Source organism: Primulina eburnea, chromosome 10 (genome assembly GCF_022965805.1).
Source record: "Primulina eburnea isolate SZY01 chromosome 10, ASM2296580v1, whole genome shotgun sequence".
Taxonomy (NCBI): Eukaryota; Viridiplantae; Streptophyta; class Magnoliopsida; order Lamiales; family Gesneriaceae; genus Primulina; species Primulina eburnea.
Window position 1 is genome coordinate 839360 of NC_133110.1, and position 12304 is coordinate 851663.

Consider the following 12304-nt stretch of genomic DNA (forward strand, 5'->3'; position numbering starts at 1 on the left):
TGGAGTGAATAACGTGTGTGGCTAGAAGCATTTGTGTCCCCTGCCACTTCATGTCTCTTTTAGCAACTATTCAGCCAACCAATCCGTAGCTACGTAAATTTATTATATATACAAAGTAATTTTTTCATTTTAAAAATAGAAATAAAACATATTGTTTGAAAAATATTATCCTCCAATAATTTTCCTAAATAAACATTTTTTGTGAATTTTTTTAAAAACGATTTCTGGACCCTTTTTTCCCCTTATAGCTAATATCATTAGATATTATAAAGTTTTTTTAATCTGTTTTTTTTCCTCCAGTCAATTCCTGTTGCTTATAATTTATGTGTTTAGAAATTAAAAATAGTTTTTAATTTATTTAAGATCATCAAACATTTATGCGGCAACATTGGGTTATATCGAATAAATGAAAGACCTTATCCTGACACATATTAAAAGCTTGAATAATTCATCGATACATTGTGGTCATGGCATTTTACGTTATATACCTATTTGATCAAATCCATTACAATTATTAATTCATGCTATATTAATTTAAACCTAAGAAAATAAATAGAATCACTTATAGGGAACGTGGATTTAATTAAAAAAAAACAACAATAATTAGCTTAATTACAAATACTATTTATTTATTATTGAAAAATATGAACAGATACTCATGAACGTCTATTACTATATGTCTCATAACTCCAAAATATGTGAGGCCGTCTCATAAAAAAACATAATCGAACAAACGAAAGGTTAGCATCTCGGGCATGCACTACCTTGTTCTACCATGGATACCTGTAACCGGAGTACACGAAAACCGAGGCTGCAGAAGCGGCACTCAAATTCTAAAGGAGATAGCAAAATATGAAGCTCTGGTTCGAACCAGGGCGGAGCCAGGATTCAAAATTACCTGGGGCTGGCTCCGTCCCATATGGTATTTAATAAAATAAATATTTAAAATAAAAAATATGTAAACATTGATTTTATGAAAACATAGAACAAGAGTATTTAATATTTAATATCTTCAAAAACATGGAGCTAAAACACTATTGCGAAGTTGTGCTCTTCGATTCTTCTTAGAATAAAACTCATTAATTATTATCAATTTTTTCAACCAAATATCGTTCGACGTAGATTACCATAGAATCTCTGAAAAACTCTGCTTCCATTTTGTTACGAAGAGTTGTTTTAACGAGTTTCATTGCTGAAAATGATCATTCCGTTGTTGATGTACAAACGGGGTTAAAACAAGAGAATCAACCTGTAAATTAAATAAATATAATCAGATTTGATAACTAAGTAAACGACGTAGATAAAAATATATAAATCACCTGTCAATCAAAATATATAATTATTCCAAAGCAAATCCGAAGTTAACATTTGGCAATCTTAAGGCATAATATATTTAAATATAAAATTTTTACAGCCTTATAAGTTCGAAAATCCTATTTACATAATTTTGAATTTTTCAACAATTCCTACAAAATTCTATAAATTCACATTGATATTTTCTATAGCATCTAAACATCCAAATAATAAATAATCAACATTAAAAATCGACAATCCCCAATATAAAATCTGAAAATTCGAAATAATGATCAAATAAATTCCAAAAAATTATAAATACCATCAATCGGCTCAAATATATTACTTACAATCAACATTTTAATATATATCAATTATCGAAATTCAAAAAACCAAAATACCCAAATTTCGAAACACTAACATCTGAAATTATATTTAAAATTCGAAATCTAACTAAGAGTAACAAGAACGAACTGTAGAAAGTCTAACACTAAGATTTTCTCATGATTTTCTGTGAAAACGGTGACCGATGGATGACGGTTGATTTCAAGACGACAAAGAAACTTCGAAATTTTGGTATTAAAAGAAAGCTTATGCCGTGGGTTTTTCGAATCTACAATCGATTTGGAAAAATGACGATCGATTGGTTTATGCTCCCAGTATTCATGTAAGGCGTGCGTTCCAACGCAGCAAAGTGGAGTAACCTCGATTGGAGGATGAATAAGGCTTGAGGGGAAGCTCGAACTATGAGAATAATAGTGAAACTTCGTTTGAGGGGAGGATTGTTGGGATACAATCAAAGTCTCACATTGAAAGATCTAGAGAAAGATCATGGGTTTATAAAGATGAAATGATATCTCCATTGGTACGAGGCCTTTTGGGTAGTTCCAAAAGCAAAACCATGAGGGTTAAAACCCAAAGTGGACAATATCATACCGGTGTGGAGATATCCGGATTCCATTGGTCCTAACAGAAGTAATGAAAATTGTAATAGTTTGAGAGAAAATAATAGAGATGGGGTATCAGACAAGTGAAAAAAAGAGAAAAAATAGATTGAGTTTGGGGCTAATCAATAAATTTTTTAAAATAAACCATATTTAATTTTTTTAAATTAGGTTGGAATGGAGCTCAACCCAGCCCCACATATAACTCCGTCCCTAGTTCGAATCCACAGACTTCTCAAACCTAATAGAACGAGAAAGCTTAGTTCCTCGATCGAAAATGACACTTTGATTATTATATCTAAGATCATCTAACTAAGCATTAATTTATTGTAAGTTCCATATGTAGTGCATTTCAAAACTATATCTAAAATGGAACAAACATGAGTGCGAGGGATGGCCAATTGTTCTTTTGTTGGTCAAGAAATAAAGGTTGACCAAGCCCATCCAGGTCAAACTGTGGCCATGATTGTTATTTTCTGGACTTCTCTTGGATGTATATTAATTATAATGGGAAAAATAAAGTTGTAAAAAATATTAAATCCCGATTTAATGGGTCACACGCACACAAAACAATGCCAGAAATATTTAATGAAGATAGCAAATTTGGTGGCGTCAGACAACATATTTATGCACCCTCTTCCCACCCGTTTCGCCTTGTCTCCAGATCGTGCACACGTGCAACTCTGCCTATAATCAGTCACTTAATTGTAATTAATTAGTTAATTAAACTTCATTTGCATACTTGTTATAATCCTGAAATTTTGCCGAACATTTAAAATATTTCGCTTATTATTAAGCTTATATATATAAGGTAAATCAAAATAACCATAGAGAAAGGAGACGAACAAGAATAAACAAACTAGAATGTACCTATTTTGTATAATCATAACTTTGTAAAATAATATACAATAAAAATAAGTTTAAAAGCTAGGGTTATAATTTAGTTATATTATAAAACTAATAAATAGTCTATTCTTATTAAAAAAGGTGAAAAAATAATTAAATTGCTCTAATTGTGACGCATCTAATGGAAGTAATACAAATATTAATAATGGCGTCCTTTTCAAATAAAAACTTACTTTAATATATAAATTTTCAATAAATAAAATACTTTTAAAGTAGTGCTTTCAAATACTTGAAAATAAGTGAATATCGAATATTTTTTTAAAAAAATTTGCGAATTTGTAAAGAAAAACTTCATAATCAATTTTTTTAATCAATTGAAAACATTATCTAAATATTGATCATATTATTTACTTATTCAAATAACATTTTGATTTCTTGTTATCGACTAGATGATACAGTACTTGTTTACTGTTAAGAAGTTGGCCCTGTGCATGTGTGTGTGGAAGACCTTGGAATAAAGTACCAAGAACGAAGGAAGTATATCGATTCATTCCTTGCTGTTGCTAACTACTTTAGAAGTTAGTTATTCATGTATATAAAAGAGGGTCAAGTTTTTATATATATATAAGGAGGGATGAGGGTTCAAGGTGAGAGGGTCTTCTCTGAAAAATACTTCCTCTTGGATTTTATAGTAAATTGCTATTGCTTCGGCTGCCGTGGATGTAGGTTGAAAAACCGAACCACGTAAATCCTTGACTCATCTTATTCTGTGAATGATTCTTGTTGATTGATTTGCATGTTATTGAGTTTCTTCATATAAAGAAACACAAGTGCAGAAGTGAAACAACTCTTCGGTTGAGTGTTCGATCCAGGAAGAAAATAGTGCTCGGATTGTGTAATCAAGAATAAATCACTACAAGTGGTATCAGAGCCAGGTCGGGAGAAATGGCGACGTCGAAGTTCGATCTTGAAAAGTTCACTGGCACAAACGATTTCAGTTTGTGGAGGATTAAGATGAAAGCCCTTCTCGTACACAATGGCTTATTTGAGGCCATCAATCAAGAAGAAGGTGTCGCCGGGAAAGATAAGAAGATGTCTGCGGAAACAGAGGCAAAGGCCCATAGTGCCATCCTACTATGTCTAGGCGATGAAGTGCTGCGAGAAGTCGCGGAAGAAGGCACGGCTCTAGCGGTATGGAAGAAATTGGAATGTCTCTATCTCAAGAAATCTCTCGCAAACAGATTGTATTTGAAGAAAAAACTCTATACAATCGGTATGGAAGAAGGAAAGGACTTAAGGAAACACATGGATGATTTTAATAAAATCATTCTTGATCTCAAGAACATCGATATTAAGATCGATGAGGAGGATTATGCAATTCTGCTTTTAAGCTCCTTGCCAAAGTCCTACGAGCACTTTGTTGACACCATGCTTTACGGAAAAGAATCATTAACAATAGCAGAGGTCAAATCGGCTCTTAATTCAAAGGAATTACAGAAACAACATGAAACAAAGAAGGATTTGAATGGTGAAGGTTTAATGGCCCGAGGAAGATCGATCAAGAAAGAATCAAAATTCTCAAGAAACAGATCTCGATCCAAATCAAGAGGAAGGTTGAGGTGTTACATATGCCATAAGGAAGGACACTTTAAGCGTGAATGCCCAGAGAGAAAATGGAAAAATCAAGAGAAGAGCGTGGAAAGCGGTGATGCAACAGTTGTGAGTGATGGCTACGACTCAGCAGATGTTCTGGTTGCAGCCGTATCAGAATCTAATGAATCTTGGGTATTAGATTCTGGTTGCTCATTCCACATGTGTCCCAAAAGAGAATGGTTTCGGGAACTTGTTGAAGGAGAAACCGGTTTTGTGCTTTTGGGAAATAACAAGACATGTAAAATCTTGGGTATTGGGAACATCATGCTAAGACTCCCTGATGGGTGCCAAAGATTAATCTCATCGGTGAGGTATGTTCCTGAATTGAAAAGGAACTTGCTGTCTATAGGGATGTTTGATACAAATGGCTTCAATGTGAAGATCGAAGCTGGGACCATGAAGATTTCAAAAGGGTCATTAACCGTTATGAAAGGCACTAAACAGAATGGTTTATACACTCTCGAAGCAGAAACAATAGTTGGACAGATTGATTCAACCATGACAGCAGAGAACAAGACAAAACTATGGCACCTAAGGTTGGGACACATAAGTGAACGAGGTTTGGCTGAACTTAACAAACAAAATTTGTTATGTGGCGACAAGATAGAACCTCTTGAGTTCTGTGATGACTGCATATATGGAAAAAGTCACAGAGTTAAGTTCATATCTGCTAACACAAAATCAAAGGGAACTCTCGACTACATACACTCTGATTTGTGGGGACCTTCAAGGGTGCAGTCAAGGGGTGGTTCTAACTACTTCATGTCCATTATTGATGATTACTCGAGGAAGCTCTGGATCATTACATTAAAAACAAAGGATCAAGCTTTTACAGCTTTTAAGGAATGGAAAACTCGGGTGGAAAATCAAACAGAGAGGAAGGTAAAGAAACTCCGCACAGATAATGGACTCGAGTTTTGTTCTCATCAATTCAAACAATATTGCAAGGATGAAGGGATCTCTAGACATTTCACAGTGCCTGGAACGCCACAGCAAAATGGCCTGGCGGAAAGAATGAATAGGACTATCCTTGAACGTGTAAGAAGCATGCTTGCAAACTCAGGACTGTCAAGGAGTTTCTGGGCAGAAGCTGTTCAAACATCCTGCTATCTAATAAACAGGAGCCCCTCTTCTGCCATAGAATTAAAAACTCCACAGGAAAGGTGGAGTGGTAAGCCTTCAAACTATTCAAACTTAAGAGCTTTTGGTTGTACTGCATATGCTCACATAAGACAGGACAAATTACAACCTAGAGCTCAAAAGTGTGTTTTCTTGGGTTATCCGGAGGGAGTCAAGGGATATAAACTATGGTGCATAGAACCTGGAAACGAAAGATGCTTCATCAGCAGGGATGTCAGGTTCAATGAAATGGAATTTCCACTCAAAGCTCCAGTTGAACCAAGAAGAGATGATCAAATTCAGGGACACAAACATCAAGCTGTTACAGCTTCTGAATTTGAACTCAAGGAAGGAAAAGAATCTGAAATACTTGAGCAGACAGATGGAGAACAAGCTGGGAAGACCTCAGAAGATTATCAACTTGTGAGGGATAGACAGAAACGAGTAGCTAAAGCACCTCAAAGGTTCGGCTTTGCTGATCTTATGGCATTTGCCCTACTTGTTGCAAGTGACTTGGATGAGGTGGAGCCAATAAGCTATGAACATGCAGTAACCTGCAGAGAGAAACAAAAGTGGATCGATGCTATGGAGGATGAGATGTCATCCCTAAAGAAAAACAAAACTTGGATCATGGTTGACATACCAAAGAACCAAAAGCTGGTAGGATGTAAATGGATCTTTAAAAAGAAAAGGGGGATTTCAGGAGTTGAGGATGCCAGATATAAAGCTCGGTTGGTGGCAAAGGGGTTTACACAAAGGGAAGGAGTTGATTATAATGAAATATTTTCTCCCGTTGTAAAACAAACATCCATAAGAATGATACTAGCCGTAGTAACTCAACATGACATGGAATTGGACCAAATGGATGTGAAGACCGCCTTTTTACATGGTGAACTTCAAGAAACCATTTACATGAGGCCACCAGAGGGTTTTAGCTTGGGAAAACCAGATCAAGTTTGTCTGTTAAAGAGATCACTCTATGGCTTAAAGCAATCGCCAAGGCAATGGTATGTGCGGTTTGACCAATTCATGACAAAGATTGGCTATTCAAAATCAAAATATGATAGCTGTGTGTATTTTAAGTTTGCTGGAACTCATAGCCAAGTGTATCTGATGTTGTATGTGGATGATATGCTCCTGGCCAGCAAAGATAGAAGAGAAATAAACCAGTTGAAGCAACAGCTTAGTGAGGAATTTGAAATGAAAGATATGGGACCAGCAAGTAAGATCTTGGGCATTGACATTCTACGTGACAGGAAACAAAGAAAAATGGTGCTGTCTCAAGAAGAATACATAAACAAGATCTTAAGCAAGTTTGGAATGCTAACCTCCAAGTGTGTGAGCACTCCATTGGCACAACACTTCAAACTCACGACCTCACAGTCACCACAAGAAGCTGAAGGGATTCAATATATGGAGAAAGTTCCCTATGCCAATGCTATTGGCAGTATCATGTATTGTATGGTTTGCACTCGTCCTGACTTGGCATATGCAATCAGTGTAACCAGCAGGTTCATGGCTAATCCGGGGAAAGAGCACTGGACTGCTCTAAAGTGGGTTCTCCGATATCTGAATGGAACCAAGGATGTTGGGATTAGCTACGTGGCAGAAAGAAATCCATCTAGAGTGGTTGAAGGTTATGTGGACTCAGATTTTGCAGGTTGTATGGATACCAGGAAATCTCTGTCAGGTTACATCTGTACAGCATTCGGTGGAGCTATCAGCTGGAAGGCCACTTTACAAAAGGTAGTTGCTTTGTCAACAACTGAAGCGGAATATATGGCAGCAACCGAGGCAATAAAGGAAGGAATATGGCTTCTTGGTTTCATAAAGGAAGTGGGAATACAACAAGGGAATTTGGTTGTATACTGTGACAACCAAAGTGCCATACATCTCATGAAAAATCCAATGTACCATGAGAGGTCCAAGCACATTGATATAAAAGTCCACTTCATACGAGAAATCATTTCGAGAGGTGAAATTCAAATGGAAAAGGTTGCTTCAGAAGACAACCCGGCAGATGCTTTAACTAAGGTCCTTCCTATTTCCAAGTTTAACAAATGTCTAAACTTGGTCAGGGTTGGAAAGACTTAACAAAAGAGACTGGAGCAGCCAGGAGCAATAGGAGAATTCTAAGACAAGGAGGGTGCACAACAATCACAAACAGAGCCAAGGTGGAGAATTGTTAAGAAGTTGGCCCTGTGCATGTGTGTGTGGAAGACCTTGGAATAAAGTACCAAGAACGAAGGAAGTATATCGATTCATTCCTTGCTGTTGCTAACTACTTTAGAAGTTAGTTATTCATGTATATAAAAGAGGGTCAAGTTTTTATATATATATAAGGAGGGATGAGGGTTCAAGGTGAGAGGGTCTTCTCTGAAAAATACTTCCTCTTGGATTTTATAGTAAATTGCTATTGCTTCGGCTGCCGTGGATGTAGGTTGAAAAACCGAACCACGTAAATCCTTGACTCATCTTATTCTGTGAATGATTCTTGTTGATTGATTTGCATGTTATTGAGTTTCTTCATATAAAGAAACACAAGTGCAGAAGTGAAACAACTCTTCGGTTGAGTGTTCGATCCAGGAAGAAAATAGTGCTCGGATTGTGTAATCAAGAATAAATCACTACATTTACCATAATACATATGCAAAGATCCTTCCCCATTGGATTATATGTATATATCCGCCCATATCTGAATATTTATAATTATATTTCCTACATATAAAAACAGTTATATTCAATATTACATATACTTACTGGCCACTTTAATTTTTTTTAAAAAAAATCATATTCATATATCTACAATCAATGAATAAACAAATCATGCACGGCATCCCACATCATATCAATATATTTATTTGTATTCTTCTGTACGTATACATAGCTGAGATATTGATATTGCCAGCTTTTGGATACCAAATATCTCTTTATTAAGTCTTGTGTGCCCATAAAAATAAATGAATCAAGACAAGACACACGCATTTATATATATATATATATATATATATATATATATATATATATATATATATATATATATATATATATATAGTATGAATGGAACCTAATGGTGCGTGACGATCAAGGACTATCACAATCTTGGACTCCATCGAGCCCTTATCTCCAAAACGGACACCTGCTAAGCCTTCTTTTTAAAGATGTTAGTGAGTAGTAGTCATTTTTACTAATATTTTTATACAATTAAAAGTTTTTTTAAAAGATATATATAATTGGAGATGGGGGTGAACATAATTATTAATAAATGAAAACAAAATTCCAATAATTTTTTCAAGTTGCTTAAGTTTTGTTTTCATAGAGAAGTTTCCTTATAGTTGTCTAACATGGAAGATTGCACGTGTTTCTTGGCCTAGCTACTTGAGTCGGGATTTTAGATTCATCGATTTGAAGGTACGTACGTGCATTTTTCTTTGTATCGTAATCTTTTTTGGGTAGTGAAGGTATGAACCCTAATTTATATATGCGACTCTTTCATATATCATATAAAAATTTATCATATATCTGAAGGATCCAAAATATAAAAGATATAAAAAAATTGTTTTCGTCGATATATTTCGGATGAAAATAATTAATTTAAAGTCCCAATTTGGACTCCAAACGACCACCAACTTCATCATCATCTTGAATTTTATCTGTCTTCATTGTACGGATATATAATCTGTAATTATTGTCTTCTTTTTATTTGTGTTTCATTCATTAAAAAATTGCGTCTCACGTGTTAGGAATCTCTGTCAACGTGACCTGCTGCCATGCAATTAATATCGTACGTGCATGAAAAATATTTTTTGAAAAAAAAAACAAATTGTACGTGGACTTGGGCCACGATGTGACAAACATAAAAATGAGTTAATAATTTTATAATTGTTAGTGTAAAATTTTATATAATTCTTCAAAAAAAAAAAACAGTATTAATTTGATACTCTTTTCTTAAAAAAAAAAAAATCGATTAACAAGAACAAGCTGATGATTCCTGCCTTGATGTTCTTCCGTCCCGAATCAAATATTCATTAATGGATAGACTAGAAATTCACCTGTGTACGTATCACTGAATCTGAATTGCTAAGCGAGCTATAAATTCCCAGTATTCTTAGGCATAGTTTGGTACATATGATAGGATAAACATGTGATATATAATATAATGATAAGTTAAGGATAAATAAGGTGTAAGATATTATATTTGATATTTGGTATGATTTTAATAAGAGTGATTAAATTTATATATTAGATTGTAATGACAAAATTAACCATATCATAATAAATTTTATAATTTCAAAGTTGTTGCTTGAGTTCATATTTTTTATCTGTACATGTGCCGATAGTACTTGCATGATTTATTTATTTTTACCTAATTTTATATATTATATAATATGATAATTGAGCCTTTGATTTTTTGAGTCAAGTCAAATATCAATTTTTAAGGTTAATCGAGTGATAATAATAATTTTATTGAGATTTATAAAAATTATTTATATAATTATCTCGAAATCATTTATATAATTATCATATTATATAATATATAAAAATAAATAAAATATTTATTTGATTTTAATTTCTAACTACTAGTATAGATTTATAAAAAATCATTATAAATTGAGGGTAATTAAGTCATTTGTAGTGTATTTTATCATTTGATTAAAATTATCATATTTTATCCTTCTAAAAAATTATTTATCAAAGGCACATGATATTATCATGAGTTTTTTAAAAAGGTACCAAACATGCGATAAGGAGGATTATTTATCAATCCCTCTCTTATCTCATGTACCAAACTATGTCTTAATGGCCATTTAATAATTTTTCTGCATGATTGCGAGTGCTCACCAATATTAATGGCGGATGGTTTCCCAATTAATACGTACACCACATTTTTTAGCAAAATAGCAAAAAGCCAAAAACTACACTTTTTTTTCTTGGTTTCCTTTTTTTTTTTTTTTTGCAAAAGTAAATATTATCTCGTCATGATTCGAGAATGGGAGTTGGGAAATCCTCGAGAAATCTAACCTCGCTGAATTTCATGTTTGGAATTATATAATGCTTACGCCACATACACACACTCTCTCACTTGGATACCATGCGGAAACGGCGGATCCTGATTCCTCTTTACGGAGTCACTAGTGCCTCACAATTACTGTAGATTCGTTACCCACTAAATATCAAATGAAGATCTACATGCAATAATATTTTGTGAGAGATTTTTATGGATTTATATCTTTTATATTGATCGATCTGATCTGATCTGTATATATCGTTAAAAACAATAATTTTGACAGACATAAAAATTAATGTTTTTCACGGGTCACCGTCTCACAAAATTAAGTAGTAAGACGATCTTACGTGAATTTTTTATAATAAAGTTTTTGATAGTAATATCACTATCACTGTAATTACTAATTTGGACAACCCTCTGTTAAATGAAACCAAAATTGATGACTATATGATGATGGTAAATTTAATGGTACGATAAATCCAGCCGACTGAGTGGTAATTTCGAACATAAATATTGATGCGTCATGTAATAAATTCCCCACACACCTCGATCCTTTAAAATTTAAGAACAAGATTTCAATGCACATTTACGAGAATTTGGCTTTCCAATATATATATATATATATATATATATATATACATATATATATATATATATATATATATATATATATATATATTGATGAATATATTATGTTAAGGCCTTAACATAATTGAGGAGGTGGGAAATTAATATTTCACATTTTGTGGTGACCCCTACATTTTTTTTAAAAATTACAAATTAAAGGTCGGGGAGGCTTGAACCTGAGCTGACGTCAACAAGTGACATTTACGGTGCCACTTGGGTTAAAGCCCCTACAAGCACTTACCGCCCACCAGAGTTCTAACATGAAACATATTTCGATAATATGATTAATATCCGACATCAGCATTTGGGTGAAAACAAACTAAACTACAAAAAAGTCATGTTTCTATACTAACATCTTATTTTGACTAAATATCAGATGATCAAACTAATTTATCCGACGAAAAAATTCTAATGTGTATATAGGCTCCGTTTGAGTAAGTACTTTAAAATTTTTTTAGTAAAAGAATTTAAAGTATGTGTTTAAATATAAGAAAAATGTTTTTGAAATTACGTTTTTTTTTTTAAAATGTTTTTGAAATTACTTTTTTTTTTTTCTAAGTATAGTTTTAAAAGAACAATCGAGAGATATTTTTTTTATGTTTTTATAAATTAAGATAATAATGAAAAACAAAACATATTATTTATTAACTCTAAAAGCGTTCTTTATAATAGTTTGTCCAAAGGGGAAGTTATTGAAAAATCCCCAATCAAAAAATTTCTTTGGCTTCACTCCCTACCCACAAAATTGTGGTACTATGTCATACAAAATGTGGTACACTTCATGTGGAAATGTGGTACACTTCATGTGGAAATG